This window comes from Neomonachus schauinslandi, chromosome 2 (genome assembly GCF_002201575.2).
Source record: "Neomonachus schauinslandi chromosome 2, ASM220157v2, whole genome shotgun sequence".
Lineage (NCBI taxonomy): Eukaryota > Metazoa > Chordata > Mammalia > Carnivora > Phocidae > Neomonachus > Neomonachus schauinslandi.
In genome coordinates, this window is record NC_058404.1 from 178451129 (window position 1) to 178463806 (window position 12678).

Genomic DNA, 12678 nt, shown 5'->3' on the forward strand with positions numbered 1-12678 from the left:
CATTGTTTATCTGTAAGTTACGCATTCTTTTGTGTTTAAAGATAAACACTGCATCAAAGCCGACCAATGGAAGTATAATGCAGATCACACCTAAAAGTCACAAACATAATTTAAAATTTCCTTGTAGCAAATATAAAAAAAAAATAAAGGGAAACAGGTAACATTAATTCTAATGTGTTTTATTCAACCCACTATATTCAAAATATTATATCAATATGTAATCACGATGGAATTATTAATGAGATATTTTACATTTTTTTTTATTTGTACTAGGTCTTCTGAATCTGAAGTGTATATTGTACCCACATCACATCTGAATTTGAACTGGCCACATTATTGATTGCTCAGTTGTCAAAATTGGCTACCAGCTGCTGTACTGGACAGCACAGATCTATATATCTAGATGTTTTAGCTTTCTGAAGCCAATTTTAGTGATGGTTTTGAATATATCAATATAATTTAAAACTACTATTTCAATAATGTATCTGTTTTTAATAAAGGAGAGTGATTTTTTATACATTTCAAAGGGCTTGCATTTTGACCTCTGTTGAGACATTGACAAAATGCTAACAGGACCATCTCAAGCTATGAATCATTTTCAAATAACGAAGTGGAAACTTACGGTATTTACATATCTTTCATGCATTTAGGTGAGCATGTTGGAAAGCTGGTCTTTGCTTTTCATACCAATTTGTTTTTTATCACTTATCTTTTCCTATTTGAATTTCTGTTTACCTACTCTATTTTTACTCTTAAAAGCTAGAAATTACATTTTTGTGGCACAAAACAAACTAAAATAAGATGAACTTGCTTCTTTATATCTACTCCTCAATGGCCGCTTATTCATGTCACAGCGTAGCTGCCACCAAGCTGTCATGGGTCATGGTGTCTCTTCAGAGATATGAAAGTAAAATACCCGAGTACTGCAGGTGAAAACAAAGGTACTTCAGAGCATCCTCTCCTGTGGCTGGCTAAATTCCACGGGTTCCGATTCTTATAATTTGGGATAATTTACACAAAGACAAAATGCACAGTTTATTCCTAGTGAGATTTTAAAGAGACATTTTGCAAAAAGATCGTAAATATAGATTATGAGAATTGATGATCCTTCTGAGGGTTTTTATTTCAAGCAAAGCAGGTACTAGGATTTTCCCCATTATACTTGTTTTTCTAAATAGAGCTGATAGGGCGCCTGGGTGGCTCAGTTGGTTAAGCGAATGCCTTCGGCTCAGGTCATGATCCTGGAGTCCCTGGATCGAGTCCCGCATCGGGCTCCCTGCTCAGCAAGGAGCTTGCTTCTCCCTCTGACCCTCCCCCCTCTCATGTGCTCTCTCTCTCTCTCATTCTCTTTGTCTCAAATAAATAAATAAAATCTTTAAAAAAAAATTTTAAAAAATAGAGCTGATATTTCTACCAGCATTTTAAATAACACTACTGCTATTTGAAAATCTCTACCAGGCAGTGCAATCTTTTTCACTGCCTATGTATACATTCTATCCAAATAACTAACAACCTAGCATTTTTTTTCCTTTTCTAGTTTCCATATTTAAGCATTTTGGGGAATGGTATAAACTGTGAACATACACCCACACAGAAGCACCCTCCTCTAAACATTTGGTGGGCATTGCTCCTGGGATTTTTTGTTTTGTTTTAAGTTTATCCTAATCTTCTATTTAATTTGCAATTAACTAAATCTTCCAACCTTAGACTTTTTTTTTTTTTTTTAAGAATCGTTACTATTTGGCAAAAACCTTAAATTGAAGGTATTCTTCAAAACTCTTAAAATATTTTCTTTTCTGTAAAAATATATTAAAATAAACTCCTACATAGGGTTTGTTTTGTTTTATTTTGTTTTGATTTTTTGTTTTTCCCTGACCTGGCTTTAATTTGCTTTTCTTGTAAAGCTGTAACAAAATCTAAGACGGCGTATCTGATCCCAAGATATGGGCATGCTGTTTTTTTGACAATTGTCTAATACATGTGTTAGGAACAGGTTTTCCCTACAAATCACAAAGCATTACACTTTATGAATGAGTCATTCATCATCATTATCAGTCTCCATAGTATCTTGCCACTTTGATGGTTCCTTCTCTATATATTTTAATTCACTCTAGGTTATACATTCATTGGACCCACTGGGCACCATGATTCACTTTGGAAAGGCAAAACATCATAATCCAATTTTAAAGTATAGGAACACCTTATTTCTTAGATTTACTTAAAAAAAATGTCAAATACAGTTTCCATCCACGGGAAATACGGAAATAACTATCAGAAGAAGCATAGGCTGGTGCATATCTCACAGTTCCTCCATCTTGACATACAGCTGAAGTGAGTGGAATTGAACATCTTAGAAAGCTCTGAGTAGCAGTTTGATGTCTGGGACTGTTTGTTCAAGAAGAGTGGGACAATTGCCCTCCTTGGGCAATGACATTAATGATAGTAGTTGGAAGAGTGGGAATGAAGCACATATTATGTGTATTTTAGTGTTAGTCATTTTTCTTTTTTCTGTTCCAGATGGAAATGGTCACATCCTTCTCGTTCAGCTGATGTGATTTGTAAGATCACAGATTGAAGGTGTTCCCTGTTACAAGGACCATTCCCTAAGTTTGGCTATAATGAAGAAATTGGTCCCATCTGAAAGCCAACAGGTACACGGCTCAACAATTTTACTATTAAAAGTAAAAACCAGAAGCTCAAGAGGAAGCATCATTGTATTAAATATATTTCTCCTATTTGGGGACAATTCTTTAAACACTTGAACATAGTATCATTTTCCCCACACTGTGTAAGATCGTTGTTATATTGGGGCAGACTTTAAAATCACCCCATATCTTTGTGTAGGCAGAGGAGAAGGAAATGCTAAAACCTACTGGCACAGTTTCAGTTGGGTTAGGAATTATCCATTTTAGTCACCTAAAAACATGTCCTTTTGAGGACATGTTGCACTCATGTGACCCTTTATGTAGCATTCAGAATGAGACGAGCTGACATGCTCACATTTACTAAATAAACACTACACTAGCTCATTTAATCTCCACCACAATTCTACAATGTATAAAGCACTATTATCTGTAGTGATAAAGAAATGGAGGGTTAAAAAGCTTAATTATTTGCCCAAGGTCACTCAGCTGGTCAGAGAACTAGAACTTGGCCCCATGTCTATTTGACTCCAAAGCCATGGCCTTAACCATCATACCAGAGAAATGTTAAGGACAGCTTCATGGCTAATATTGCATAAAATCTTTATAAAATTTTTATCAAAATTCCACTACTAAAGTTGTATATATATAATTACACACTTATGCGTGTATATAATCCTAATTTGCAAAATATAATTCGATCATGTTCTCTGAGGGAGGAGATTAAAAATGCAGAAGCCAAAATAAGTCATCTGGAATCAACAGAAGGAACACTGAATCTCCAAAGGAATGATGACCAGTTTTATTCTTTGGGGTCGATTTAAAATTCACTAAATTTAAAACATTTAATCTTTGCCTTTTAAAGTGAAGTAAGAACGTATCTAAATCCACACTAATATGGCATCCACTGGTCAAATGTGGCTATTTAAATTTAAATTAAGATAGAATAAAAGTTTTAAACATTAATACTTCATTCATATGAGCACTGATTCAATCGGAACAAAGGATTAAGGAAGTTATGCTTTTATCAAGGATATTTTACCCTCCCTCCCCCTCCCCCATACAGTCTCTGTCCTCCTCCCCCTCTTACAACTACACACTTTGGAAGAAGATGAACTGTTTGTCATTTTCACATTATCTTTAACAGGATCTAGTCGACAAGTAGTCTGTTCAAATGAAGATGAAGGCTGGCAAAATAGGAACTGACTATTAAGACTTAAGGGTGAGGACTGGGGCTCTTTTAACATCAGCCAATGGCATATTTCAGGAGACATCATTGAGGACACACATTTCATTGGTGACTTGAGCGCTTCCCCATTACATGGGAAGAGGAAGAGTTTCAAACAGACAGCTTTTGGAAAAGCATAACATCTGAACTGAAAGAGTGTGAGGTGAGAACGAGATGCAGAGATGAACAATGCAATGAGCATTTACATCTATAAAAATCTCTTTTTTTAAACTGAGGTAAATAGGATGGCTTCTTTCCTTACTCTACCCAGCCCCAATTTTCATTATATACGTAAAGAATTTTAGATGATTATTTTATGCCCATTATGAAAACAAGGGGATGGGATTATACTTAACAATTTCTATAAATGACTTATAAAAGAGTTTGCAAATTTAAAATGGGAGGTTGAGCAAGATGGCAATTTAGATTGTGAACCCATTAAGCAGAAGTAGGCTCATCTTGTGCTTTGTTCCATTTTTAGTTGTTGAAATTGGTTTCAGTGATAAAGACTGGTATCGTGGCATCATTATTTTGAGTAGCATTAATGATTTTGATAATTGTAATAACATTCATCAACACTAATAAGGCTTTGGATTTCACAAGTGGTTTGCTTAAGTCTATGTAATACCTATTTAATAAGGCTTTTATGCAAGGAGTTTGACTTAAATTCTTTAAAAACATTGTATAGTATATAAAAAGAAAACATTTGTAAAAGAAATTTCAAAAAAGGAAATTGTGTCTATTTCAAAAAACAGAAAATTAGTTTTTTGTAGGCATTGGTTAGGATGAGTGAGAATCTTTTTTTCTTTCTTTCTTTTTTTTTTTACATATGGAGGTTAAGAATATTTATGTCAAAACCATAGCATACTGGAAGAGATTCTCTGCTACTAAGGTTATTATGTTGAAAACATTTCTACAGTGTGTGTATGTGTGTGTGGGTATGTGTGTGTGTGTGTCTGTGGGTGTATAAACATTGCCCTACTACTTTGAAGTTATCACTGCATACATTTTTTCCTCCCGGGGTACACAAATTGTGAATTTCCACAAGTGTGGAATAATGCCTAATGCTTGATCTTATGTAATTGACTACATTACACAAAAATTCTATTATAATTACAAACAGGATGAGCCAAACCATTCAATATTTAATCCTTTATGTAATTAACTTTATCATTTGTTAGCCTATGAATCTCTATCCATCAACATTATAATATAATTAATCCCTGCATTATATGATGCAGGGATCATATATCCCATATATATATATATGGTATATACTACATACATATATGGGATATCGCATATACTACATACACTATTGAGAATCTTTTTAAAAAAATCACATAGCGTATTTGAGTAGAAAAAGTAATGATTGATCCATTATCTCTCAATCCCTCTCCTCTCTTTTTGCATTAAATCTGTTTTGGGTTTTTTTGTTTTTTGTTTTTTTTTGGCAAGTTGATTGGTAATATGTTGGGAATCTACAACATAGGCCTCCCCATTCAATTATTAGATAGTCCTCTGTTTTACTTCCTTAACTTGGTCACAAATATCTAACTAATGGAGTGGCCTCCAGAGCACTGTTAGAGCCTAGGCATGAGGAGAGGTTGGGACTGATACATGGGCTGTACATTGCCTGTATAAGGACTGCCCACTCTTTTAGTACCTGCAACTCCTTGGAATGGTGCAGCACCTGTAAAAGGTTAATGAGCATAGAGACTTTCAGGCATAATGCAAATTACAGACAGACACTACAGACATCGAACAACAGACAGGCAACATGCACGCTGCAGGTACAGTACACGTGGCGGGTATTACTGCAGCTCTAGCACTGGAATATCTTACAGAAAATGTATATCTATTTTTTTTCCAACTTGATGAGATACCATTTCCAAGTACGATGTTAAAAAGAGGAAGAAAATTGTTCTTCAACAGTTTTTAAGTAGACTTACATATATTTAGCATAGGTTGCAACCAGATACTGATAGCATCCTTTTTTGTGACAAGTCATTAGAAATTGCCTCCACTTTACCAAATAGATAAATAGATCAATCAATCAATCTATCAGTCCCGGTTCATTCTTTCTAAAAGAATTCTTTTTAAAGAAAGCCTGGTTCACTTCCATCCAAAAAGTATTGAATTCACATTTCAGGCACCTTGTCTTCACTATATTAGATAAACATCTTTACTGCTAAAAATAAATCATGGTCTAAATCATCTGCAATAAATATTTTAAATAGATGCAAACTCTCTGAACTATTAAAAAGCAAAGTGAGGACTTTCTGATGAACTCAAATTAAAAAAAAAAATCAAGTTGTCAGATTTTCTAAAAATCCTAAATTATTTGCCTTCAAACTTTCATTCATTGCTCTATGAGAATCATCAAGCATTAATGTACATGCATTAATACTACCATCATTGCAGAGGGCCTGCAGAGAAAGAGTTCTTCCATTCCCAGTTTCATTTTTTAAACAATATCTTGCTATTTTGTAGCACTCAACACTAATACAGAAGTAATCAAATTAGCATTAGTGGTTCATGTTGCAAACTTCAATTTGCATTGCTACAACATCAAAGTAAAAATATTTGCATATCAAAAGTAAAAGAGGTGGGATTTAAATTAATTTAGGGTCTTAAACAAAATTAAGTAGGCCTTGATGGTAAATTAAATGATAAATAGTTCACAAATATCAAAATTAAATATATTTATATTTTCAAAATAATCTCAAGGCCTATGTACTAAATGCTAATGAAAAATGAATATTAGAAAAAGAATGGAATATGACAGTGCATATGGAAAATGTTGGGTTTCTCATATTCTGAGAATTCTGTTTAAATTTAATTCAGACTATAGTGTTTACATCTATTTATAACCCAGAGTATGTAGGTGATAACTCAGAGTATGTAGGTGATAATTCTCTCTATCTATCTATCTAGCATCTATCTAGCACATAATATTTTGAGTCTAATTATTCTCAATATTTCACCATGTAGGGACATATAGTGGCTTTGATATACTTGTCGGCATAAACATGTCAAATTAATGTGATTTCTAAAAAATGCATTCCTCCTTTTATCACAGGGTGTTTTCATGAATTTTCCATCTGCTTATCACAGTGACTTACGTTTTACTATTCCTTTCTTGTGTGGTGATTCATATGGCCAAATTGGGGGAAACACAAAATTTTTATGAATGGGTATTTTTGTGCAATTCATATCTATATGCTTTCCAAGGAATAACATGTTTTCAAAGCTGCAAATCTGTCCTTTTAAATAATTCACATTCCTGCTTTCTGTAGCTCAGTCTCATCCTGACAGTGACTTAGTGAATGACCATCACTCACAATATAATGCCTTCCCTAGAAATTAAGTATCCCCTAATGTATCTAGGGGGGCATTATGTTCTTACTTCCCTGGCATACACTCCTAAATTGCCCTAATATGAGAAATATTTTCTAGGTCATTAGTATATAACTATGCCCTGATATTTTACTTTGTTTTTTCATATTCTAATATTTAAACTAAAACATGTTCCTATGGTACTACTTTGCTTTGAGATATCTCTAAAAAATAAAATAATTAAATGTATTCAAATCTATTTTATCTTTTAATCTTATGCGTGTATTTGGAAGTGAAAGAAAATGCTATTTTTGAGCCATTCTCATGATTTTAAACTATGTAACATAATTTGAGAAATGCTAATGACAAAATCTCCCAGAGATACTATAAATAGTATCCACAACATTTTATAGCTACTAAATGAGGTTCATAGAGCTAATTTGACATCTATAATTGGAAACATTTGAGGTACTAGCCAGGTGTCCTTACAGAAAAGACATATCAGAAGTAAGTAAACAAGAAAAAGAAAGGACTTTCAAGTGAAAACTTGGGACAAGATAAATATAGTTTATCACCTTCTTCTAACTTCTAGCTTTCAAGTGATCTGTAAGTTATTACATAATATTCAGGTAGGTAAGCAGGCAAAATAATGAGTATTACTTTCACTTATTAATGAAAGAATTTTATCCTTGGATTACGTTTTGTTATTATTACTATTTTTTTGTTTGTTTATTTGCTTGCTTTTCCCTGTGAGTTGGAAAAAAGGAAGATTTTGGAGTTTGGTAGAACAATGTTGACTAGCTTTGTCCATGACAAAATCAGAATGGAATGGACTGAGGAGTCAGTTTCTCTAATCTACAACCTATGAAATTGTAATTTCCATGTAGGTGTGAAGTATCACAATGTATTATGGAATATAATGCCCAAAGACAAAGATATTCTCAAATGCATTCTATGTTAGAATAATTTCAAATTTTAGATAATAAAAATTGAATTGTTCAAAGATCACCTTTGTCATTGTTCAACCATTTCTTCATAATGCTACTATAAAGTTATTTATTTATTTGTTTCTTTGTTTATTTATTTATTAATTTATTTGCAGGGGGCAAGTGAATAAGGATTGTCTATACATTTCTCACAAGTTTGGATTTGCTACCATATCGAATCATTTGCTGATCTGAAGTGGAAATAAGTTTTTTTGTTTATATGCTTTACCTAAAATCCTCATAGCTACCAACTATTTTGTGGGAAATAATAATAATTCTATTCTCAGGAGTATGAAGACAATTTTTTTAAAAAAGACTAAAATTGACCTTTTGGGAAGAAAGGACGGAGATCTGAATATTAATGTAATCAATAGCTGTCACTTAGAAGACAAGGAGAAATCACAAGGAGAAATCCACTACAGGCCAAACAAAACTGAAACTTAGATGTCTACAACTCAGTAGAAATTATTAATAATAGAAGGGAAATTTCAGTATTTAAAGAAGAACTCAGTATGTGAATTAAATTTCCCTTGTTTTTAGAAAGATTAAAAATACCCATCTCAAATCTCTTAACTATTCCAAGTGGAAATTATGAAGTTTTTCAAGATGATTCTCACATAGGACTAAACTTTGGTTTAAGAAGGTCACAATAATTAGTATATTCTTGGATGATGATGTGTTGCACTGAAAACCATTGTAGTTTGTTGCAGGATAGGAAGATGGTAGTACATCCATGTGTTGTTTAAAAACTAAAAAGACTAGAAGAAATAAAAATTAGATGAAAAGGTAGCAGACTATTTAAGATTAGATAGCTCAAACTTTCCTTTTGCAAATGAGAACACTGAAGCCAAAAAGGTTAATGCTTTGTTTGGGGCCACACATCCTACAGCAGAGCCAGGATTCAATCACAGGTATACAATTTCCAAGAATGGGAATTTTGTTAATTTCAATATGATTGAGTAAGCCAAAGGAAAATCAACTGAGACTGGATGAAGATCTATTCTATGTTAGGTCCTACGGTACATGCTTTGTATACATTTCCAAGAAATGGAAGATTCAAGATCAAATCTAGAATTCCTAATCCAGGGCTCTTTTCATATGTTCTCACAATGGCAGTGGTAGGCAAACACTCCACTGGTAAAGACCCTAGGTGTTTATAGGTGAGAAATGAGAAGCGAAGGCCAGCCTTTATCCAAGGATGCCATTTCGAAGACTTTTCTGTTTCAATGTAGTCTCTATTTATAATGTAAGACTCTATATTAAAATTAACCTCTGTATATTGATCCCTTTCTTCCAGCTCATCTTTACCTCCCTCGAAGAGTAGTCATACGATTATTTTTGCGTATTTTATATATTATTATTTATCAATGTATTTGAACTTAGGGTTTGTTTTGCTGATTCCCATAATCCTCTAGCTCTGTAAACAATGAACATAATTGTTTTCTTCAAGTCCATCAATCTCAGCACCATAGATACTAGTATAAGATCATTGCTTGCTACTCTAAGAAGCCTTCATATAGGCGGTCTCATGAATTTACTACAGAGCAAGTGGAATGCTTTTTGTTAAATGCACACAAAGACTTTCTTCGACTCAGTGGTGTGGGGCACTATGACAGCACTGAATATGAACAGACAAATGGAAATATACTGTTACAATGCTATTATTAGTATTTATAACAGCTCTAGTGCTCTTGATAAATGAAGCCACATTAATTAGTTTCAAGATCTTATTCTCACTTTGGCATATCCACTAGCACTTCTGAACATGCAATTAAAATATTTCAAAATGTCATTTATGTTTCCATTCTACAAGAAATGCATACTGATTATGGCCACTTGACTGGACGAGGTCACATAGATACATACATTTAGAAACAAAAATATGTTAACATTTTAGGGGTTTAAGAAATCTCACCTACATTGCTTGCAATAAAAAAACTGATGAGAAATAAAGCTATCAATGATCACGCAAATTTACAACGACAGTATTTTTCTGAGTATGCAATGTTTCTTTTTATGTAATTTGTTTAAAGGTTTAATCCTGGTAAGTTTGCTTTCCTTTTATTTTGGAAAATGTAAATTCAGTGAGGACTTTTGATGGCAATCAGTGAAAACAGACAGCTTTTTTTTGACATTTCATAAGTTAAATTATCTCTTTATGGAACAAATAGTATAGTTGATTTGAAGGTTTGATGGTAGCCCATGCACTGACTCCAAAACAAATTATCAATGCCCCTTAAATATTTGGAGATTAATTTTCATCTTTGTCCAGTGACTACCAAACATACTGTGGTTCATATGAAGCATAGTTTAAAATAAAATCGTTACTTTTTTCCTTTTCCATTGAAAAGAAAACTAAATTATAGATTAGACAGATGAAGACAGCTAAAAATATACATGCATACATACAGATGTGTGTGTGTATATAATAACTACTACAATCTTTTTTTCCAAGTAATTTGCCCATGTAAGTCCAACTTGACTTCTTGGGTAGAAGTAGTCAGAGATGAAAGTAAAGCTACAAAAGGGGCCTCCGCAGCTACCCTCTTGGTCCTAGTAAAAGACAAGAGATGCCTGGATAAGCGAAGAGGCAGGAATGGTCTAGGTGCTATCAGAACTAGACTCAAGTGTTTGTCCTATCCTGGAGATGTGAAAGACAGCAGAAGAGATAACAGAGGGAAAAGAGCAAATGGAGAAGTTACTGTTAAACATGAGTGAGGTCAGTATAGTAGCTGGAAAAAAAACCCAGAAATATTGACATCTCCGGTGGCATCTTATGCATAACGTAGCACAGGTCAGACCGATTATGCAAAGGATTAGGGGTTGTTTTGCTAATCAATTTGAAGAGCAAAAAAGTTGAAAAGGGATTCCAGAATTAGAAGTCTGGGTAGAAATGATGGCTTCGATCGGGAGATCATATCAAACTTCAGTGTCAGGCTTGAATGGCACCAGGGTTCTGTCTCGGCTGGATGAGAAAGTACGGAAGGCTCTCCTGAGAGAAAACACCAGAGCATAAGGCGGAACTGTCAGGAAAAGTGAGGGAAGGAGAGATGTGAGCAGAAACTGGGAGAGAAGTTGTAGGTGGGGGAGTTTGCAGGAAAGGCTTGCGAAGACTCCTAAGGAGAGATGCTCATGAAAGGGAGAAAAGAAGTAGAGAATGACTCTGCCTGCCTCCCCAGTTTTTCTTCTGCACACTCCCCTTTGCTCTGACAGCCCTGAATTTCTCTTTCCATACACCGGCAATAGAAATAGAACAGAGCCTGACCCACAAAGGTGAATGGTACTCTAAAGTGCAAAAGATATGAATTCTCACTATCTCTCTGCTGGGCAAAAATGAATGAGATTTAACATTTTAAGAAAAGAAATCCTTAGTGACATAGAGTACAAAGCATTTTCCGTATCAGATAGGCATTGGCATCAGAAGTCTTCATAGAAAGGATCAAGGTTAAGAAGGGTGAAGACTGAATCCTTTATTATTCTTGGATGCTGTATTATAATACATAAACTGATATATTCTATTAATTTAAAAGAGGATCTTTGAGGAGCTTGTACTTTATTCAGTGATAGAAGATGGGCTTTTTATTGTCTAAAATTGATTTGGTTTCTAATAAAATATTTGCTTCAACCTTGGGCAGCAAGGCAGCAGAGAGTTCAATGTGAGACAATAATATTATGAAAAATTGTGGTATTTTTTTCATGCAGCTTAAAGCCTCCTGTGTTATCCATCAAACTCATTTCCCTTGTAACTAAATCTGTCATAAATCTAGACATCCAAAAATGAAATATGTTTCCTAACAATAATCTACTGTCAATGAACTTAATAAAGCCTTCAAATGATACAATGCTTTCTGGTGGTTTTAATTTTTCGCAGATAAATTATTGATCTTGGTAGTTGATGATGATAGTAACAATAATCTACAAATAGGAAAATGAGGTAGAGAGGAGAATGAATTTGTCCCAGGCACTGAAGTTCTACTTTTCTTCTAATCTTTCATGATTATAAACAAATAAAATCATAGGTAAATGCATATTCCTCTAGAATTTATATTTAGTCTCTCCAAGATTAACCAAAATTGATTCAATTTTTAACAATTTAAGAATTGTTGAAAAACTTGAGGTACCTTTTAGGAATAAAAAGTAAGCAGTTTTAACTACAATTATTAGAATTTTTTTTTTCTCACTCAACAATGAATCACTTGTATCTGGGTGGCTATGATACCCCATTCATTTCTTCTTTACAAGCCTTGTGTTTTCTTCTCTTCAGAATCCACTGGAGAAAACACAATATGAATATTGAAATTAGGAATAATTCTTAACGTTCATGTTTGGCTTCTTTTACATCTCTCACTCTCTATTGCCTAGACTAAATTTTGTGAAACATGGGAAGAAATCCCATGTTTGTCCCTAGTAGCTGAATATACTCTTCTGAGGAAAAAAAAGAAAGAAAGAAAGAAAGAAAGAAAGAAAGAAAGAAAGAAAGAAA

General features: G+C 33.7%; 1 protein-coding gene across 2 annotated transcripts in view; it reads right to left on the bottom strand.

Annotated features, from left to right (window-relative positions):
* The window catches only part of PCDH7 (protocadherin 7), a 414068-nt gene that overhangs the window by 152091 nt on the left and 249299 nt on the right, over positions 1–12678 (bottom strand). The window lies entirely within an intron of this gene.